At 43.6% G+C, this 19,875-nt stretch overlaps 1 protein-coding gene across 8 annotated transcripts in view; it reads left to right on the forward strand.

Annotated features, from left to right (window-relative positions):
* Window positions 1–434: 434 nt before the first annotated feature.
* The window catches only part of SCML2 (Scm polycomb group protein like 2), a 91,562-nt gene continuing 72,121 nt past the window's right edge, over window positions 435–19,875 (forward strand). For 7 of the 8 annotated variants that reach the window (XR_012881444.1, XM_075852960.1, XM_075852961.1 and 4 more), the window contains exon 1: window positions 435–648. The gene's annotated coding sequence lies outside the window, so the exon portion shown is untranslated. Of the gene's footprint in view, window positions 705–19,875 lie in introns of all 8 variants that reach the window. The other variant, XM_075852957.1, reaches the window with a different exon arrangement.

The following is a 19,875-nucleotide window of genomic DNA, read 5'->3' on the forward strand; positions in this document are numbered from 1 at the left end:
TTACCAGCAAACTTGTGACTATCTTTGTGACTTTTTTACATAGGGAAATATTGAGGTAATCCTGTGATAGGAAAACTGACTGGATAAGTAATAGATGGCGCTGTATGTGGTCTCTGTGGAAGGAAATTGGAGCTGTTGCTGGCACTTTATGGGGCTCCGCGATTGGTTCAGTTATGGGGACACTGACTATTACCTACAAATGTTTACATGTATACGTGTGTATATACATATATATATATATATTTTTATTTTTTTTATTTTATTTACTTTTTTGTGTGTATACATAGGCATCTATCTACACCCCCACTGGAAGGTTCCCACTAACTGAGGTGCAAGGCAGGAAGAATAGCTCCATTGATATCAGTGTGTGTAGCTGAGACCCTCGTGCGCCCCCTCCTCTCTTCTCATGAACAGAAACTACAGGCGGGGACGCGCTCAGTGGCAACATGGCGGCGCCGTGAGGTCCTCACTGTGGAGCGACACAGGGGAGCTATAGACCAGGCGGCTGAGCATTATACGGGTGGACGCGTAGATGGAGACTGACACGGTGACTGTGAGAGTAGGCGGCAGCTGAGAGGTCATTCAATGGTCGCGACGGTTCGGGAGGCAGCACACTACCGGGGCTGATAGCGCGTGGTGTCTACTAAGGTGAGCGCTCACTTCTTCTATCATCCCACGGCGGCCTCCAGTACACGGCCACACAGGTAAACCACCGGGGGAAGGCGGGACAAGAGCCACTGTGATGTGACAGGTGGGGGGGTATAATGCCTGACTGTTTATACCGGAGCCATGTAATGAGGGTCCTATATTTACAAACAAGAGGGAACCCCTGAAATCGAGTGTCATACATGCCATAGTGCAGTGGACAATGAGAGTGGTCGTAGTAGCAGCTTTATGTGTGTCTACTGACCCATCCATTATGGTCCTCCCATCGCTTTATGTATATGAATAATGAATGTGACCTACTAGTGTCACTTCTGGGCTCCTGTCATGGAGAATCAGTGACAGACCTACTCAAACATTGATGGCTGCAAGATAGACTTTCTACAACCTAAATCACAGAGGATAAATCTGAGGGTCATAGAATTTGCTGGTTTGGTTATTTAGGAAATAAATCACGGAGCTACAGACATGGCATGTGTCACGAGATGGTTGCGGCGATAGGAACCTAATTATTTTCGCTATGTGCGCAACCCAACACTTGTATGCTGTAGAAGTCAATGATCATGTAAAGAAGTTTCCATTCAGTAAACTTTAGTTTGGACGTCTCATCTACTCCAGACTATAAGGCTATGTTCACATGGGGAATTTTGCCGAGTTTTTTGACGCGGAAACCGCGTCGCAAAACTCGGCAAAAACGGCCCGAGAACGCCTCCCATTGATTTCAATGGGAGGTGTCGGCGTCTTTTTCCCGGGAGCAGTAAAACTGCCTCGCGGGAAAAAGAAGCGACATGCCCTATCTTCTATCTTCGGGCGCTTCCGCCTCTGACCTCCCATTGACTTCAATGGGAGGCAGGAGAAAGCGTATTTCTCGCTGTTTTATGCCCGCGGCGCTCAATGGCCGTGGGCGAAAAACGGCGCGATAATCGCCGCGAAAATCGGCGTGCAGGGAGAGGAATATCTGCCTCAAAGTTCCAAACGGAATTTTGAGGCAGATATTCCTCCCCCAAAATACTCCGTGTGAACATAGCCTTAAACAGAATGGGGCATATTTAGCCGCTGTATTCCCCAACATGGCGCATGCTTGAGGTTGTATCTATCATTCACCACCACTTTTCTCTGTAGAGAAATGGCGGGAAACAGGTAGGTCAGTCGCGTGATGATGAGCTACTTGGAGACCCGACACCTTTTTCACGTTACAAGCAAACAGTGTCAGTGGGGGCTTCATAAATGTCGTATTTGGCAGATGCCATATTTTTTATCAATCCAATTTCACCCGAAAACTCCCCCATTGTCTGTAAAAGAGTGCTTGTTTTTGACAGTATAAGGCCTTATTCAGACGAACGTGTCCGTTTTGCGTCCGCAAAAAACAGACACGTTTGTCATGCGTTGCGGTTCTGTGTGGCATCAGTTATGTCTGTTTATGTACACATTTCTATTTTATTTATTTATTTTCCTCTTCATTTCTTATTAGCAAGGATGTGCGTCCGTGTGCTGTCCATGATTTTCATACACCCATTGACTTCAAAGGGTGCGTGATGAGCAAAAAAATGCACACGAAAAGGACATGTGGTGAGCTTCACGCAACGGAAACACACTGTGTGAAAAACACCATGTCTGAATGGCCCCATTGAATTGCATAGGTCCGTGTGACGGCCGTTGTTTTAACGGCCGTCATAAGGACGTTTTCAACGTTGGTGTGAATAAGGCCTAATGACTACGTTTTCTAGTATTAGTTACAGCGGAGATACATTTCTTCACTTACAAATGATATGAATGTATTTACGGGTTTAGTTTACCTCTTTATTTTTCCTTAGGCCTCATGCACACGACCGTAGCCGTGTGCACGGCCGTGATTTTCGGGTCGGCCGGCTGCGGACTGTCAGCCGCGGGCCACCCGCAAATCGTAGGACATGCACATGGCCGCCGTCATTGTTTTCAATGAGCCCGGACCGCAGAAGACGGCCGTAATAGGACATGCCCGTTCTTTCTGCGGTGCGGGTTCCCGTGCCATGCACGGACTGTAAAAACTACGGTCGTGTGCATGGCCCCATAGAAATGAATGGGGCCGCAATTCTCCCGTGGATTTTTGGGGGAATTGCGGCCGCAAAAACACGTTCGTGTGAATGTGGCCTAAGGTTTAGTTGCTTGCCTACTTTCTAGTTGTGCTTCATACAGGTGGCCAATATGCATAAGATGTCTTATCAGGCACCAGGTTTTTTTTAAAGAATTAACTTTTACCTGCATATGGCATAATTTAGTGGGGGAAAAAAAAGACCATACTCCCCTTCCAATCTGTTGCTGCTTCAGTGCTACTGGTGTCTGGCTGCAGTCGTCAGGAGCCTTTCTTACTGCGAACATTGCTTCGGTCAGTGATTAGCAGGACGGTCACATTCCGGTACAGCATGTCGCTGCTCCAGACAATGTAGAAACTGGCAGGGGGACCATAGACTGGCGATGCTGGAACAGAATGGGATCAGAAGGTGCGTATGGACTTTTTTTTTCATTAAATTATATCATATTCAGGTATTAATTTTTTATTTATATAAAGCACCGATAACCCTTTTAACACTCGCCTCCGGCTGCCAGACAATAAGTGCCACTTATTTCCAAGGTAAGTAAAGGGGTTCCGACAGGAAAAATCTATCCTGGATGGGCAGTCCTCGGCCAAAGATCTGGAACTCAATAGACCTTAGATTGCTGTAAAGAAATGGAATGTCTATGGCCAGCATTAGAGCAGAGCGACTGCAGCATTACAGGCTGCTCTCTTTCCCTATGAAGGCTACAACTCTGCCTGTTCGGATTGGCTTCTGTGTATAAGCAGGATGCCGGCTCACCGGGATGCCGGCTCACCAGGATGCCAGCTCACCGGGATGCCAGCTGATTTCCTTTACAGCAAGGACCGAATAATTCTAAACTCCAGGCAACTAATTCACCAGGGGGAAATAAAGATTATCTGGTTACTGGCTCACGTATACTAAGATTTCCCTTAGGATGGGAGTCTGGAGTGCTGCTTAAATTTGTCAAGTGGACCAGTACTGTGGTGGGGGTAAGACTAGATATGTCCAAGTTCTTTTATAAGGGAAATCATGTGGATAAATAAGTTGTCTCAACAGAAGAAAACCTCTTTAACCCTTTAATGACCAGCCTATTTTAAACCTTAATGGCCAGCCTATTTTTTACGTTTTTCCATCGTCTCATTCCAAGAGCTATAACTTTTTTATTTTTGCGTCGACATAGCTGTATAAGGTCTTGTTTTTTGCGGGACAAGTTGTATTTTTTAACCCCTTAGTGACCAGCCCATTTTAGGCCCTAATGACCAAGCTATTTTATTCGTTTTTCTATAGTCGCATTCAAAGAGCTATAACGTTTTTATTTTTTCGTCTACATAGCTGTATGAGGACTTGTTTTTTGCGGGATTAGTTGTGCTTTTTAATGGCACCATTTTTGGGTACATATAATTTTTATATTAACTTTTATTAACCTTTTTGGGGGGGATTATAAAAAAAAACTGAAATTTCGCCATTGTTCTATGCGTTTTTAAATTGACGCCGTTCACTATGCGACATAAATAACATGTTACCTTTATTCTATGGGTCGGTACGATTACGGCGATACCACATATGTAGAGTTTTTTTTTATGTTTTACGACTTTTGCACAATAAAAACACTTTTGAACTAAAATTATTTGCTTTTGCATCGTCGCTTTCCAAGAGCCGTAATTTTTTTATTTTTCCATCAATGTAGTGATTTTTTGGGCTTGTTTTCTGCGGGACAAGACGTAGTTTTGAATGGTACTGTTTTGGGGTGCATGGGACTTATTGATTCATTTTTATTATGACTTTTTTGGGGGGCAATGGAAAAAAATTGCAATTTTGCCATGGTTTTTTGCGTTTTTTTTTTACGGTGTTCACTTTGCGGTTTAAATTACATATTAACTTTATTAATGGAGTCATTACGGTCGCGGCGATACCACATATGTGTACTTTTTTTTTTTTTTTACACTTTTACTAAATAAAACCACTTTTTATGGAAAAAAATTGTTTTATTTATTTTTTTACTGTACTTTTTATTAATAATCTTTATTTCACTTTGATGACTGATTTTATTAGTCCCACTAGGGGACTTTACTGTGCGATATTCCGATCGCTGCTATAATGCTCTGGTATACTTCGTATACCAGAGCATTATTGCCTGTCAGTGTAAATCTGACAGGCAATCTGTTAGGACGTGCCTCCGGCGCGTCCTAACAGGAATATGTCCAGGGCAGACCTGGGAGCTTTTATCAAGCCCCCGGCTGCCATGACACCCCATCGGAGACCCGCGATTTCATTCGCGGGCCGCCGATGGGTGACAGAGGGAGCGCACTCCCTCTGTAAACAAAGTTAAATGCCGCGGTCGCTATTGACGGCGGCATTTAACGGGTTAAACGGCCGCGATCGAAGTAAACTTCGATCGCGGGCGTTGGAGCAGGAGCTCAGCTGTGATCAGACAGCAGAGCCCCGGCTCCTGCCTGCACGGGAGACCCGTGCAGGACTTAGACTAGGCTGACGTGAAAAGGCGTCAGCCTAGCCTAAAGCCCATTAGTGAATCACGTGAAAAGGCGTATTAGTGGTCACTAAGGAGTTAATAGCACCATTTTGGGGTACATATAATTTATTGATTAACTTTTTGGGGGGGGGGGGAATAGAAAAAACCCAGAAATTTTACCTTTTGCGTCCTAAATCTACGCCGTTTACCGTGTGGTGTAAATAACATAATAACTTTATTCATCGGGTTGTTACTATTGCAACGATACCAAATTTGTATAGATTTTGTATGTTTTACTGCTTTTACACAGTAAAAACACTTTTATTTTTTTTTCAAAATTATTTTGTTTTGTGTCTCCATATTTGAAGAGCCATAACTTTTTTTTTTATTTTTCTGCCGATGCAGTTGTATGAGGGTTTTTTGTTTTGCGGGACAACTTGTAGTTTTTATTGGTACTATTTTGAAGTAGATGCGACTATTTGATCACTTTTTATAAAAAAAATTTTAAGGCAGGATTCACAGAAAGCAGCAATTTTTCCATTGTTTCTTATCTTATTTTTTACGGAGTTCACCTTTCGGTTTAAATAATGTAATAGCTTTATAGTCGGGGTCGTTACGGACGCAGCGATACCAAATATGTATAACTTTAACTTTATTTAGTTTTTTCAATAATAAAGCATTTTGTAAAGGGAAAAAGTGGGTTTTTCATTTTTTTTTAAATTAACTTTATTAAACCTTTTTTTAAACTTTTTTACTAGTACCACTAGGGGACTTTAATATGTGATCCTCCGATCGCTTTTATAATACACTGCAATACTTTTGTATTGCAGTGTATTACTGCCTTTCCGTTTAAAGCGGACCGGCATCTGCTAGGCCATGCCTCCGGCATGATCTAGCAGGCATTTGCTACAGGCAGACCTGGGGGCCTTTTATTAGGCCCCTGGCTGCCATAGACGACACAGACACTTGGCGATCTTATCGCCGGGTGTCGGTGGGAGAGAGAGGGAGCTCCCTCCCTCTCTCCAAAACTAGTCAGATACGGCGCTCGCTATTGAGCGCCGCATCTGAGGGGTTAAACTGGTGAGATCCATACTAAAATCGATCTCACCTGTTCGAGCAGGGACGCCCCCAGCCCTCAGCTACCTCTGAGAGCAGGGAGATTTAACGGCTCCCTGCTCTGTTTATTCTGTTCCAGCTCTGTGAAAAGGCGTATGCATGCGAATAAAGCCCATTAGTGGCCGCCATGAAAAGGCGTATTGGCGGTTACTAACGGATTAAAAGGTAGCCGCTCTGGCAGTCAGTTTATTGCTCTGTGTCCGGCCAGTACCATGATCTTTTATCACTGGGGACGTTTCTGCCGGCCACACATTTCTTCTGCAGTAGCCGCTGCAAGGGTAATAAAATATTCAAATGAATGGGTGACCAAGTAATACGTGGTCGGGCCGAGTCTGTCAGAGCGGGAGCTGCTCTTTCTTTTGGCACTAGCTAATAAAGGCGGACCTGGAGCAGAGGACCCTTTCTATGGTGTTTATCATGGAAGGAGGTGTCTTGTTCAGTCAACTCCTTAAAGAGGCTCTGTCACCAGATTTTGCAGCCCCTATCTGCTATTGCAGCAGATCGGCGCTGCAATGTAGATTACAGTAACGTTTTTATTTTTAAAAAACTAGCATTTTTGGCCAAGTTATGACCATTTTTGTAGTTATGCAAATGAGGCTTGCAAAAGTCCAAGTGGGCGTGTTTAAAAGTAAAAGTCCAAGTGGGCGTGTATTATGTGCGTACATCGGGGCGTTTTTAATACTTTTACTAGCTGGGCGTTCTGATGAGAAGTGTTAGGTCAGGATCACACACAGAGTTTTAAATGCAGTTTGTCACATTTATTTATTGATTTCAATATGCTGTCACTTATCGGTTAATGTTCCGTAGTTTTTATTTTGTACTTCTTATAGAGTGCGTCCAGCGCTGCAAACATGAGTCCAAGTATATTCCTATATTTACACCCCCCGCCCTCCAGATGCTGAATGACACTTTTCTCCCTATTACTCTGCATAGAGAGAAAAGTGTCAATCAGCGGTGGGAGGCGGGCGGGGGGCAGTATGAATATATAAAAAGATCCTCTTTAAACCAAAAATAGTAGTGGACACAAAAGAATGGAGATGCTAAAGTTTTTTATTTTAATACCTTTCCTTTCTTTTGGATCCACGTCTGACGTTGGCTCAAAAATAAAAACAGCCAAAAACCGCATCAAAACTCTATGGGCAGATTTACTAAGGCTGGCGTTTCACACGCCAGTCTTCGCTTTCTGCTCCACTGAAGTAAGATGTGACACATTTATTAAGAGGCAAACACCCCTTAATGTGTTGCGTCTTTCGACTGGCTGTGCGCCACAACTGTAGCGTAGCAACTGCGGCTGTGCGCCATCCATCGCCACCACATCGAACATAAAATAAAAAATATGTATTCTCACCTCACCGCTCCTCTTTGCTTCTTGCCACCGGATCCCCTCAGCATGCCGCGGCTCATACAAGGTCCTGACACCAAGCAGTGTTAGGGCCTTGTATGCGACGAAGCACTCATGACGCTGTGCGGCATGCTGAGTGAGCCGGGTGGGGAAAAGAGGAGCAGCTACACCCCACAGAGTGAAATCTAATTTCCGGTATAATATACAGCAGTTTTCCGGGGTAAATTGTAATAAATTTGTCGGCCCGCAGAGTCCTTTTTCCCCCCAAAGTGGCGAGGGTGACGTAAAATGTCCAAAAGCTGCAATTTTCAACGCAACTGCAACATTTGGGCCTTTTGTGACTGGCGTCGAAAGGTTAATACATTTCCCGATTGTGATCCTGGACTAAAGTGATGAAAATTGTTTTTTTTAACAGAAGTTTGTAGCCCTTCCCTAAAAGGGGGTGAGAATTTTTTTTTTTTTTTTAATATGACACCCATTCCATCTGTGCTTGTATGATATGAGATAAGATGTTTTCTCTGCTGACGGTCATTGTGGCTGAGTCATGCCATGTAAATGATAGTGTGCCAGTCACTTTCTAAGTAGGTAATTCATGTTTTCCAAAAGTTGCGATTTAAGAGGGGATAATAATGTAGAGACTCTAGTTAAAGGTAGTCTGTCAGCAGTTTTGACCTTCCCTAAACCACTATCACCACTATATAGCTATCATGGAGACAATTGTAAATATACCTATGTTGACGATCATAGTCCTTGTAGAGCCAGATAAAGCGGTGTGTGAAAAAAAAGCGACTGTGCACCGAATATACAAGGTATCAAATTAATCTTGAAAGAGATCACATGGACAAAATAGGCAACCTTTTTCACAGAAATTTCTGCAACAAAATCTGCCATGTGCGGGGGGCGTGGCTGACTCCCGCCGCGAGCAGTCGCATGCTGTGAGAGCTCCGTCCCGGCTTCAGTGTTTCTGCACTAATTCTGCCGTAAAACTTCCCGCAAATACTCCTTGAACTTGGGGCAATCGCAGGCATAGTAGAGGAGAGCTCAACATGAGTAAGACACGCAATTCAGCGGCCGCTGACCGCCTCAAAGAGTTCGCCAGAGCAAGTAGCCATCATGGCACCGTTGCTCCTGGACAGCAGCATGACGAGGCGGACCCTCAGGGAGATGAGGATCCGGAACCATCACTAAAACAAGTCACAGCACAGCTCCTGACTGCTATACGTGAGTCTACTACTTCTCTTACTGGGAAAATAGATGAGGTTAAGGAGGACCTTGGTTTGATGCGTCAGGATCTCCAGAAGCTAAGAGATTGGGTTCGTGATACCGAACTTCGGATCTTGCAAATAGAGGATGATTCTGCCCCTGTGGCGCGGCAAATCGGGGCCCTGGAAAGGGCAGCAGAAGCATGGGCACAAAGATCGGATGATCTCGAGAATAGGATGCGCAGGAATAATGTTCATATCCTGGGCCTGCCAGAGCGGGCTGAAGGCAAGGACCCAGGGACATTTATGGAGCAATGGCTCAAAGATACGCTGCCTGACGCTACACTATCTGCGGCTTATGCGGTTGAACGAGCAAATCGCGTTCCCGCCACACCACCACCGCCAGGGGCCATGCCTAGGCCTATGTTGGTTAGTTTACTCAGCAGTAAGGATAGAGACGCCATTTTGAGAGCTGCGCGCCAAAAGGGCCAGATCACTCACAACACCGCTACGGTCACGATTTTTCCAGATTTCTCGGCAGCACTCCAGAAAGCTTGTGCTACATTTGTTGGCGTTAAACGACGGTTGAGAGATCTTCAGATTCAATACTCCATGGTATTCCCAGCACGGCTCCGAGTCGTACATCATGATAAATCTATCTTTTTCAATACTCCGGGAGAGGCTGACGTATGGCTGAACAGCCGAAATAACCCAGGCCCCAGACCATGATTGCGGTTTTGTTATCCGACACCTAGAATCGTGGACACGGAGACTTGGTGACTTTTGTGGAGCTGCGGTTTGCTTTTGGAACTTTTGTTTTTCCTTTCCTCTTGACGCGGATCCAGGGTGCTGCTTTGTGGTATAATATCGGTATATCTGATATGTTTTCATTGAATGTACACTCTCTCTAACCACTGTATTTTACTTTGCTTATATTGTTGTTACTGGATTGGGATACTGGATTGTCCTTGAAAGGGTTGCCAGTCCGCCCTGGGGCGACTTGTTACTCCATATTATTGCGGGTACTTATATGACGGGTTGTATGCCTGTCTTGTGTGGGTAGGAGACGCTGGAGGGGGGAGGATGGAGCAATAGTCTGTGCGGAGTTTCCAGTCTCAAACAGACTACCCCCGTGATTCAGAAGGGATATATTCCCCTAGTTCGGAAATTGTTGTTTTGTTAAATCTTTTACTTTTGTATTTTAAGGATTGTTCATTTAGCGGTGCATGATGTCTCTAAGTGTTATGTCTTGGAATGTGCGGGGACTGGGAGAGCCACGTAAACGTAATCAAATCTTCTCTCAGATCAGAGCAAGAGGCCCACAAATAATATGTTTGCAAGAAACGCACTTAATGTCTGACACTATTACATTTATGAGGAAACCATGGATACAATGGTCAGCACACTCCACGCACTCCTCATATTCCAGGGTGGTCTCCTTGCTGGTTCACAAGTCCCTGAGGTGGGAGCCAGGAGTTATGCAAAGAGACCCAGATGGGAGATATATTTTTGTGCATGCCTGGATAGAGAGCCACCCTTTTGTTATCCTGGGCATTTATATACCCCCGACACAATCCCTAGCGGTATTATATGAGGCAGCCAACTTTGCATCAGAGTATCCCCAAGCTACGGTCCTCTGCATGGGAGACTATAATACTGTAGCAAATCCTACATTGGACAGATTTCGTCCGGATGTGGGGACAGATCCCCCTGGTATAGCTAGACCCCTTCCTTTATTGCTATTCCTGGAAGAGGTGGGATGGCATGATCTTTGGAGGTACATGTGGCCGGATGTTCTAGAATATAAATTTTATACCCCGGGGAGAAATGCACTGTCCCGGATTGACTACATTTGCGGTAACGTGCGCGCGTGTTCAATGATCTCATCTGTGGAACATTTACCCCGGGTGTTTTCTGATCACTCCCCTATGATGATAAAATTGACCACGTCCCAGAGAAGGAACCATATCTGTAGGAAAATACACCCATTTTGGTTAACTCAATTTACCCAGCAGGATCGCATTCCTGATCAAATTCACATTTACACACAGGGCAATGGAAATGGTACGATCCACTCAGCTTACTGGGATGCATTAAAAGCCTACTTGAGGGGCTGTCTCCAGTCCTCCATTTCTTATATTAAAAAGGAATTGGTTAAAAGGGAACAGGAACTAGCTAACTCCTGCAAGGTACTAGAAGCCACTTATGTCTCGGACCCATCGGAAAATAATAGGGTTAGCTGGTTACGAGCAGGAAGACAATATTTAATGTATCTGACGGAAAAAAGCAAACGTAAAATGTTCTTTGCAAACCAGAAATACTTTGAACAGGGAAACCAATCCAACAGCCTGTTAGCACATCTCATCCACCAGAATACTTCCTCCCCAGCTATTTTGAAAATTAGAAGCCCTAATGGTGGTATTCTCACTGCTACGTCAGATATACTTTCTGCATTTTCTGATTTTTACAAAGACTTATATGTCTCTAGAACTATGGAAACTGCAGAAGAGCTGCAGGCATATTGTGAATCTATCACCTGCCCCTCTATAACTAATGAACAGAGTCTCCTACTTGATGGCATGATCACGATAGAAGAGCTGACTGAGGCAGTGAAGGACATGTCTAAGGGGAAAGCCTCGGGGCCGGATGGCATACCTTTGGAAGTTTATTTGAGATACCAAGAGCAGTTACTCCCAGAACTCCTTCATACCTATCATAAATCCTTGGTAGCGGGGTCCCTCCCCGACTCCTATGAAGCCACAGTAGTGGTGATACTTAAACCGGATAAAGATCCCCTGGATTGTTCTTCCTACAGGCCCATAGCATTACTTAACGTAGATTATAAAAGTTTAACTAAGGTATTGGCAAATAGACTTAATGGTATTATGCCCTCTATCATCCAATCTGACCAAGCTGGGTTTATACAGGGGAGAAGTATGTCAGACAACCTACGCAGAGTCCAAATTGTCTTTCAGATTGCATCGCGACAGGGTGCGGACTGGGCCTTGGCATCTTTGGATGCAGCAAAGGCCTTTGACTCTATTGAGTGGCCATATTTACTTAATGTTCTGCGTGGGTTTGGATTTGGTCCTGTGTTTTGTCAGTGGGTCTCCTTATTGTATCTACATCCCAGAGTGGCAGTGTTCTTGAACGGACAGCTCTCTCCATACTTTGATTTGGCTCGGGGTACCAGACAGGGGTGTCCGCTTTTCACCTTTATTATTCGCAATCGCTGTAGAACCCCTAGCAATTCTACTTAGATCTGATGTGATATACCGGGGCATACCCCTAAACTCTGCGGAACACTGAGTTGCACTATATGCTGACGACCTGTTGCTATTTATGTCATCTCCTGATGAGTCTCTAGATGTAGAAATGACCATAATTGATAGGTTTGGAGATTTTTCTAGACTATCCATTAATTGGGGCAAGTCGTGTCTGATGTACTTTTCCCCGTGCAGAAATGTTAGGGTGGGTTCATTGGTGGGTGGTTTGAGGGTGGTCTCTAGATTTAAGTATTTGGGAATTCAAATCACGAGATTAGACGCTGACATGGTACAAGCAAATGTGGCTCCCCTAATTCCGATGTTTCGAGATAAATTTAAGATATGGTCGGGACTACCTCTATCCATAGCAGGACGTATTAACCTTATTAAAATAGTGGTTCAGCCTAAATGTCTTTATATTCTGCTACACATATTTGTATATATCCCAAGGTCATTTTTACAGGAAATGGAATTGCAACTAATTAAATTCATATGGGGATCTTCTAGATCTAAGTTACAGCTAGCAAAATTACAACGACCCAGAGATTTAGGGGGAATGGCCCTCTCTGATTTATATGTATACTATCTAGCGGGCCAGCTCAAGTATATGGCCGCCTGGGTGTCACCTGACGTACCAGAGGGATTGGAACTATGTCTGGCAAACTATCTTGATATTCCTAAACTCTGGCCTGTATTAGAACCCTCACTTCCCCTTAGTAGGAAATCTTTACCGATACATAGGGTGGCTTGTAATGTCTGGTCGGCGGCACTTAAGATCTCAGGAGAGGACCAAATAATAGCGGAAACACCCCTATGGCAGAATGTGGCATTGGATCAGTTATTCTCCTCACAGGATGATACATTTTGGTCGACACTGGGAGTGAATACGGTGGGAGATTTATTTGTGAATAATGTGATGCTGTCCTTTACTCAAGTGGAGGAAACCTATCAAGCTCCAAGACGAGCTTTCTATAAGTATTTGCAATTGCGCCACTCACTGCTGACTCAGTATAGGGGAAGAGGAACACCTATTTCCACTTATCCCTTGATTGGGGTTATTAGATCACAGGGCCCCGGAGGGTTAATCTCCTCCATATATTCTTACCTTATACATGCGAAGGCAAATAAAGCAGCTCTCCCAGCAATGGGCAAGTGGCAGACCTTGATCCCATCCCTAGATGAGGATTCCAGATTGGATCTATTAGAGTCACATAGATTTGTTTCTCCTGCTATTAACAATAAGCTTATACAGCTTTACAACATACACCAGAGTTATCTTACCCCGGTCCGTCTTTATAAAATGGGTAGACGGCCTAAACCCAGGTGTCACAGGTGTCGCTATGAACCGGCTGATTTTCATCACATGATATGGGAATGTCCTTTACTTCAAGTTTTGTGGTCTGAAGTTACTGACCTGTTATCCCGGGTATTGGAAGTCCCAGATAGACTGGAACCAGGAGTTTGCCTATTTGGATTGGTGGAGGATGGGATGTATACTAATCCAACACGTACGTGCCTTCGGGAGACGTTATTTATGGCTAGGAAGGCTATCGCTATCGGGTGGATGAATCCTCGGGCTCCTACTAAATCTATGTGGATAGAACTGATTAATTCCATGATACCTTATGAACGAATTGTTTATGTTAATAGAAGATGCCCTGATAAATTTCATCGGGTGTGGGATCAATGGTGTAACTCTGAGCTCACATCCTACTCCAACAATGCTTTATCTAGGGCTCTTAGAGCAGTCCCCACACAAGGTGTTTTGTAAAAAGGGGGGGGGGGGGAGAGGTTACCTCTCCTATCTGTTTGGGTAAGGAATAGTTTAAAGATGGGATGCGACATTATAGATACCTTAGGTCGCTTAGATGGAATCGGGATTTGCGGGCTCTCTGTCTTCTGCATATGGTGATATATTCTTGCTTCTAAGAAAATATGGAACATCGTGCACTATGAACGATTGTGAAAGGTTTATATGCTATGTTTTAGTTTGATTCAGGTTTAAATTTGAGATTGATTGTAATGCCATGCATTGCTGACATCATATTGTAACACGCACTTTTGTATTAATGTTGGGCATGTCCGCTGTGCGGGGGCCCAGAAATGTCTTTTATCATGGTGTTTATGTATCTCCTTCAATAAAACGAGTTTAAAAAAAAAAATCTGCCATGTGCGAATCCACCCTAAGGCCGGGTTCCCACGGGTAAAAACTGCGCAGGTTATCCGACCTGGAACCCCCGCAGCACCTTCTGTCTGAAAAACCGCACTGCATTATGGTGCGGTTTTTCAAACAGAATTTCCACTACGGAAAGCAGCGCTGTGGAAAAAAAGCCATTCATACTTACCCCCTTCCTCTTCTCTGCACGTAGTCCGGCAACCCTGGATGACGTTGCAGGCCATGTGATGCTGCAGCCAGGATGACCCCAGAATTCCATTGCAAAAATTCCGCAGCGTTTACGCTACGTGGGAACCAGGTCTAAGTCCACATACACACAATGCGTATTCGGTTCGGATTTGCCATGCAGATTTTCCTGCGGCAAATCCGCAGAGTAATACAGTACCATCTGCACATAGACTGACCTACAGTGGGGATTTTAAAATCTGCAGAATGTCCATTTTTTTATTTTCTTGCGTTTCCATCTTAGAATTGTATCTGACTACTTTATAATTAAAACGCACCAAAATCCGCAGCATAAAATCCGCACCTCTTTCCGCATCAAAATGTAAAATCCACACCTAAAAACGAATCAGAAAACGCAATATTAGGGTATGTTCACACACACTGTTTTCAGACGTAATTTTGGCGTATTATGCCTGAAAAGACGTCTCCATTACGCCTACAAACATCTGCCCATTGCCTTCAATGGGTTTTACGATGTTCTGTTCAGACGAGGTGTAATTTTACGCGTCGCTGTCAAAAGACGGCGAGTAAAAATACGCCCGCGTCAAAGAAGTGCATGTCACTTCTTGGGACGTTTTTGGAGCCGTTTTTCATTGACTCAATTGAAAAACAGCTCCAATAACGTCCGTAAAAGACGCCACGAAAAATGCGAGTACTTGCAAAAACTTCTGAAAATCAGGAGCTGTTTTTGCCTGAAAACCGCTCCGTAATTTCAGACGTATTTTGCTACTGCGTGTGAACGTACCCTAAGAGTGCAGAATTTACCTGATGAATTACCTGCTTTTATCTGCATCAAATTCTGCAAAGTGTGCATGTAGCCTAAACGTGCAGTCACATGTGGCGTACTTGCTTAGTATTTCTGCAGCAAAAACGAACGCTGCAGAAAACTTTACAGTATAAGCCTATTGGAGAAATATTCCTCAATGCAAGAACTAGAAAAATCTGAGTTGCGGAATATTTTTTCCATAGGTATACATTGTAGTTTTCCGCTAAGTAAACATACACTGCGGAAATCTATAATGTATGCCTATGGAGAAAGTATGCTATGTGTGACCGCACCGTAACGCATTGAATGTAAGAACAGCAGAAGTTAGTGCAGCAGCATAGTCTACCATCCACTTGAATGGGAGAAGGCTGTAATACTGTAAACCACCACTACAAGTGCATCAGCGTTTCAGTTTTGAGTAGTAAAGCAGTGCTAGCAGGACCGTCTCGGTCCTTTCAAAACAGCTGGTCGGCTGGGGTGCTGAAAGTTGGACCCCCCACCACTGATCAGATATTTATGGCTGATCCTCCTGTTATGCCATCACCGTAAGCATATGTTCAAACACACAATTAAAAACGTCTGAAATGTACGGAGCGGTTTTCAAGGGAAAACAGCCTCTGATTTTCAGCCGTTTTTTAAGCAGAAAACGTTTTTTTGAGGCTTTTTTCTTAAGGCGTTTTAGGAGCTGTTTTTCAATTGACCCTATGAAAAAACGCTCCAAAAATGGCTCAAGAAGTGACATGCTACTTCTTTTACGCGGCCTATTTTTAAGCGTGGTTTTTTTCAAACAGTGGTGTAAAAAAATGCCCCGTCTGAACTAAACGCCAGTTGTCACATTGATTTCAATGCAAGCTGTTTGTCGGCCTTTACTCCCACGAAATACGCCTGAAAACACTGCGTGTGAACAAACGCTAAGAAGTATTTCTAGCCATGGAGGAGTATACAGTTTGTGGTAATATAATAGTATATGTGGCGTATGTGATGCTCAAAACTTCCCATGTCTGCAAGAAAGCATTGCTCTAGGGGTATGTTCACACGCTTAACAAAAAACGTCTGAAAATACGGAGCTGATTGCAGAGAAAACAGCCTCTGATTTTCAGGCGTTTTTGAAGCTGAAAATGAAATTTGGAGCTTCTTTTGAGGCTTCTCTTCAGGCGTTTTTTGAGGTGTTTTTCTTAGTTTATGTTCACACAGCTTATTTACGGACGTAATTCGGGCGTTTTCCGCCTCGATTTACGTCCGAAAATGCGGCAAGATAGCGTCGGCAAACATCTGCCCATTCATTTGAATGGGCCTTACGATGTTCTGTTCCGACGGTCATTTTTTTACGCCCCGCTGTCAAAAGACAAATAAATAAATAAGACAAGTAAATAGACGCTCGCGTCAAAGAAGTGCCTGTCACTTCTTCAGACGTTAAATGGAGCCGTTTTCCATGGACTCCATGGAAAAACAGCTCCATTTACGTCCGTAATGGACGCAGCGAAAAAGTGCCTCAACATGCCATTACGGCTGAAATTACGGAGCTGTTTTCTCCTGAAAACAGCCCCGTAATTTCAGCCCTAACGGACGCTGCCGTGTGAACATACCCATAGTGTTCAATGGAAAATTAGCTCCAAAAAACACCTCAAGAAGTGACATGCTACTTCTTTTTACGGAGCGTCTTTTTACGCTCCGTTTTTTTAAACAGAGGCGTAAACAGACGCCCAGTATGAACTACATGCTGTTTTTCCCTTTGATTTCAATGGGCAGATGTTTGTAGGCGTTCAGCTTCCGTTTTTTCAGGCGTTTTAAACGCCCCGAAATCTGCCTGAAAACACTGCGTGTGAACATACCCTAACTTCTAACAATGCGTATTTACCTGCTCCTCACAAACTGACTTGTTGAGGGAATTCCTATTCCACCATTTGCATTTTGGGAACCGTAATCCCAATTAGCGCCACAAATGAATGCTTTTCACATAGTTGGGCTAGGACGACACGACAACTTTGGCCATGAAACATGTCGAGTTGCAGCAACCTGCGGGTCGCAAAGTGGCCACGTTCACTTTAATTACGTGCGATGCATGCAGGGGCACACAGTGATCTTTGGCCGCACGACCTGTGTCGTGACTAAAGTTACCGTGTAACCCTAGCCTAATGCTATAAATCCTGATGGTTTCCAACACCCCAAAACCAAACAATCGTCTGCTTGTCAACTGGTCAGCCAATGGCAACTGACTGTGAGGAAAAAGAAAGATTTTTTTTTTGGGCTGAACTGTGAGGCCCCATTCACACGAGTGTGAATTACGTCCGTGTGCTGTGCGTTGAAACAACGCACAGCACGCGGACCCATTGATTTCAATGGGGGCGTTCACACATGCGGGAGTCCGCTGAGTGAAACTCCCTGCATGTCGTATATAGGTGCGTTATCACGCACGTACACGCCCATTGAAGTCAATGGGTGCGTGAAAACCACGAACCGAACACGCATGCAAATGCGTGTGCGGTGCGTTATTAGCGAATCCATTCAGTTGATGCGTCACGACCGTAATAACCTGCATAGCAAATTTATAGCGTCATTTATGATGTGTACGCTGTAAAAAATAAATAAATGTGAGGCACATGGTATGATGAATTTAGAACCTCTATGTGCCTCACATTAATAGTAATTAACCCCATCATGTACCTCACACATTAACCCAATGTTGCCTATTATGCCTGTAAGGTACATGATGGGGTTAATTATTATTAATGTGAGGCACATGGAGGTTCAAAATCAATCACAACATTTGCCTCACATCAGAAAATGGAAGAACTTTCTTTAAAAAATAGTTTTGGTATCAAGAATCGCAATACTACACAAAGTATTCGTATCGAAGTCCAATTTCTGGTATCGTGACAACCCTAGACCCCATAATAAATTCAAAATTAATTAATACAGACCCCAGCATTAAAATTGAATGTAGACCCCAGATGGCAACGGGGATACTCATCGGAGTCTGTGCTGGAATGCAGGAGTGTTTTAACCCCTTAAGGAAACGGCCAATTTTGGCCTTGAGGACAGAGCAATTTTTTTTACATTTCCCCTCTTTGCATCCCGACGCTCATAACTCTTTTATTTTTTGTACGACGTAGTTGTATGTGACTTTGTTTTTTGCGGGACGAGTTGTACTTTATGTAGGTACCATTTTTTGGTACAAATACATTATCGTTTAATTTCTATACATTTTTATTTTGTCGAAAATGCAGAAAAAAAGCAGTTCCGCTGCAGTTTTAATATTTTTTTTTTTACACCATACACTGATCATCATAAATGATGTCATACATTTGTTGTACAGGTTGTTACGGTCGTGGCGATACCAAATACGTCTATATTATTTCATGCTTTGGGACTTATATTTTAAAAAGTTTATTTATTATAAAAAATTTGTGTTTCTGTGTATTTTTTTTACTTTTTATTTAACTTCTTTTTTTTAATCCCATAAAGGGATTTATCATTTTTATTTTTATTTTGTAACTGCAATGTACTGGCATAGATCTATATGCCAGTACATTAGCCTGTTACTGATTGAACATATTTCCTGTTGTTAGGGCATACTGAGGTATGCCCTAACAACTGCCTGTGTACAGACAGCCCTGGGGTCCTTCAATGGAGTTGTGGGCTTTGATCGCGTCACAGTTATTTTCTATGACGCGATCAATGTGCAGTCCCCTCTCCTTGAACGCCGCGATCAGCTGTCATCGCAGCGTTCAAAGGGTTAACGGCGGAGAGAAGATGTTTCTCTCCTCTCCGCTGTCAGAGCGGGGCCGTGGCTGTGTATTACAGCCGTTGCCCCGCTCTCGATCGCGCGCACAGACGGCTGTCACACAGGACGAATATGCTCGTCCTAATGCGCGAAGTGCTCGCCGCTCAGGACGAGCATACTCGTCCTGTGTCGGCAACCAGTTAAATCGGTACTTCTTATTTTGCCTTGCTAAACACTGGCCACCCACTGCTGTCCTCCACCAGTGCCTGGCTTTAGCTTGATGAGAAGAAGTGAATAGAAGACAGGCTGATGGGGACGCATTAGTGACGCCTGTAAAAGTGTTATAGCGACCACTGCTGAAATGCTAATAAACGTATACATTTTTGACAAATATGTTAGGCCATGTTTAAACGAAGCGGAAATCGGCATTGGAGTGTAATTTCATAGAAAATAAATATGGGAGTTTTATTTTTAGGTAGTACATACGTTGCAGAAAATAGTATGTGGAGCAGATTTTAAATTCTGCAGCATGCTCATTCTGTCACGGATTTGCTGCAGATTTAGTGCAGAATTTTTCTATTGAATTCAATGAATTTTTTTCATTGAATGGTAAAAAAAAAAAAATCTACAATGAAATCTGCAGTTGTACTTTGTGTTGCGGATCATCATTGCAGTTTTCTGTCCAGGAACTGGAAATGACATGAAAAGTTTTTTGTTTTTCTTTGTCTCCCAAAAATCAGAGGAAATACGCGTTGCCATCTGCATTGAGATCTGTGTTGCAGATTTGCTGCAGTGTCCACAAGAAATCCTCCATGTATGAATGTACCGTTAAACAGAGCCCTCAATAACAATTTTCATTATATAATCG

Source organism: Rhinoderma darwinii, chromosome 2 (assembly GCF_050947455.1).
Source record: "Rhinoderma darwinii isolate aRhiDar2 chromosome 2, aRhiDar2.hap1, whole genome shotgun sequence".
Lineage (NCBI taxonomy): Eukaryota > Metazoa > Chordata > Amphibia > Anura > Rhinodermatidae > Rhinoderma > Rhinoderma darwinii.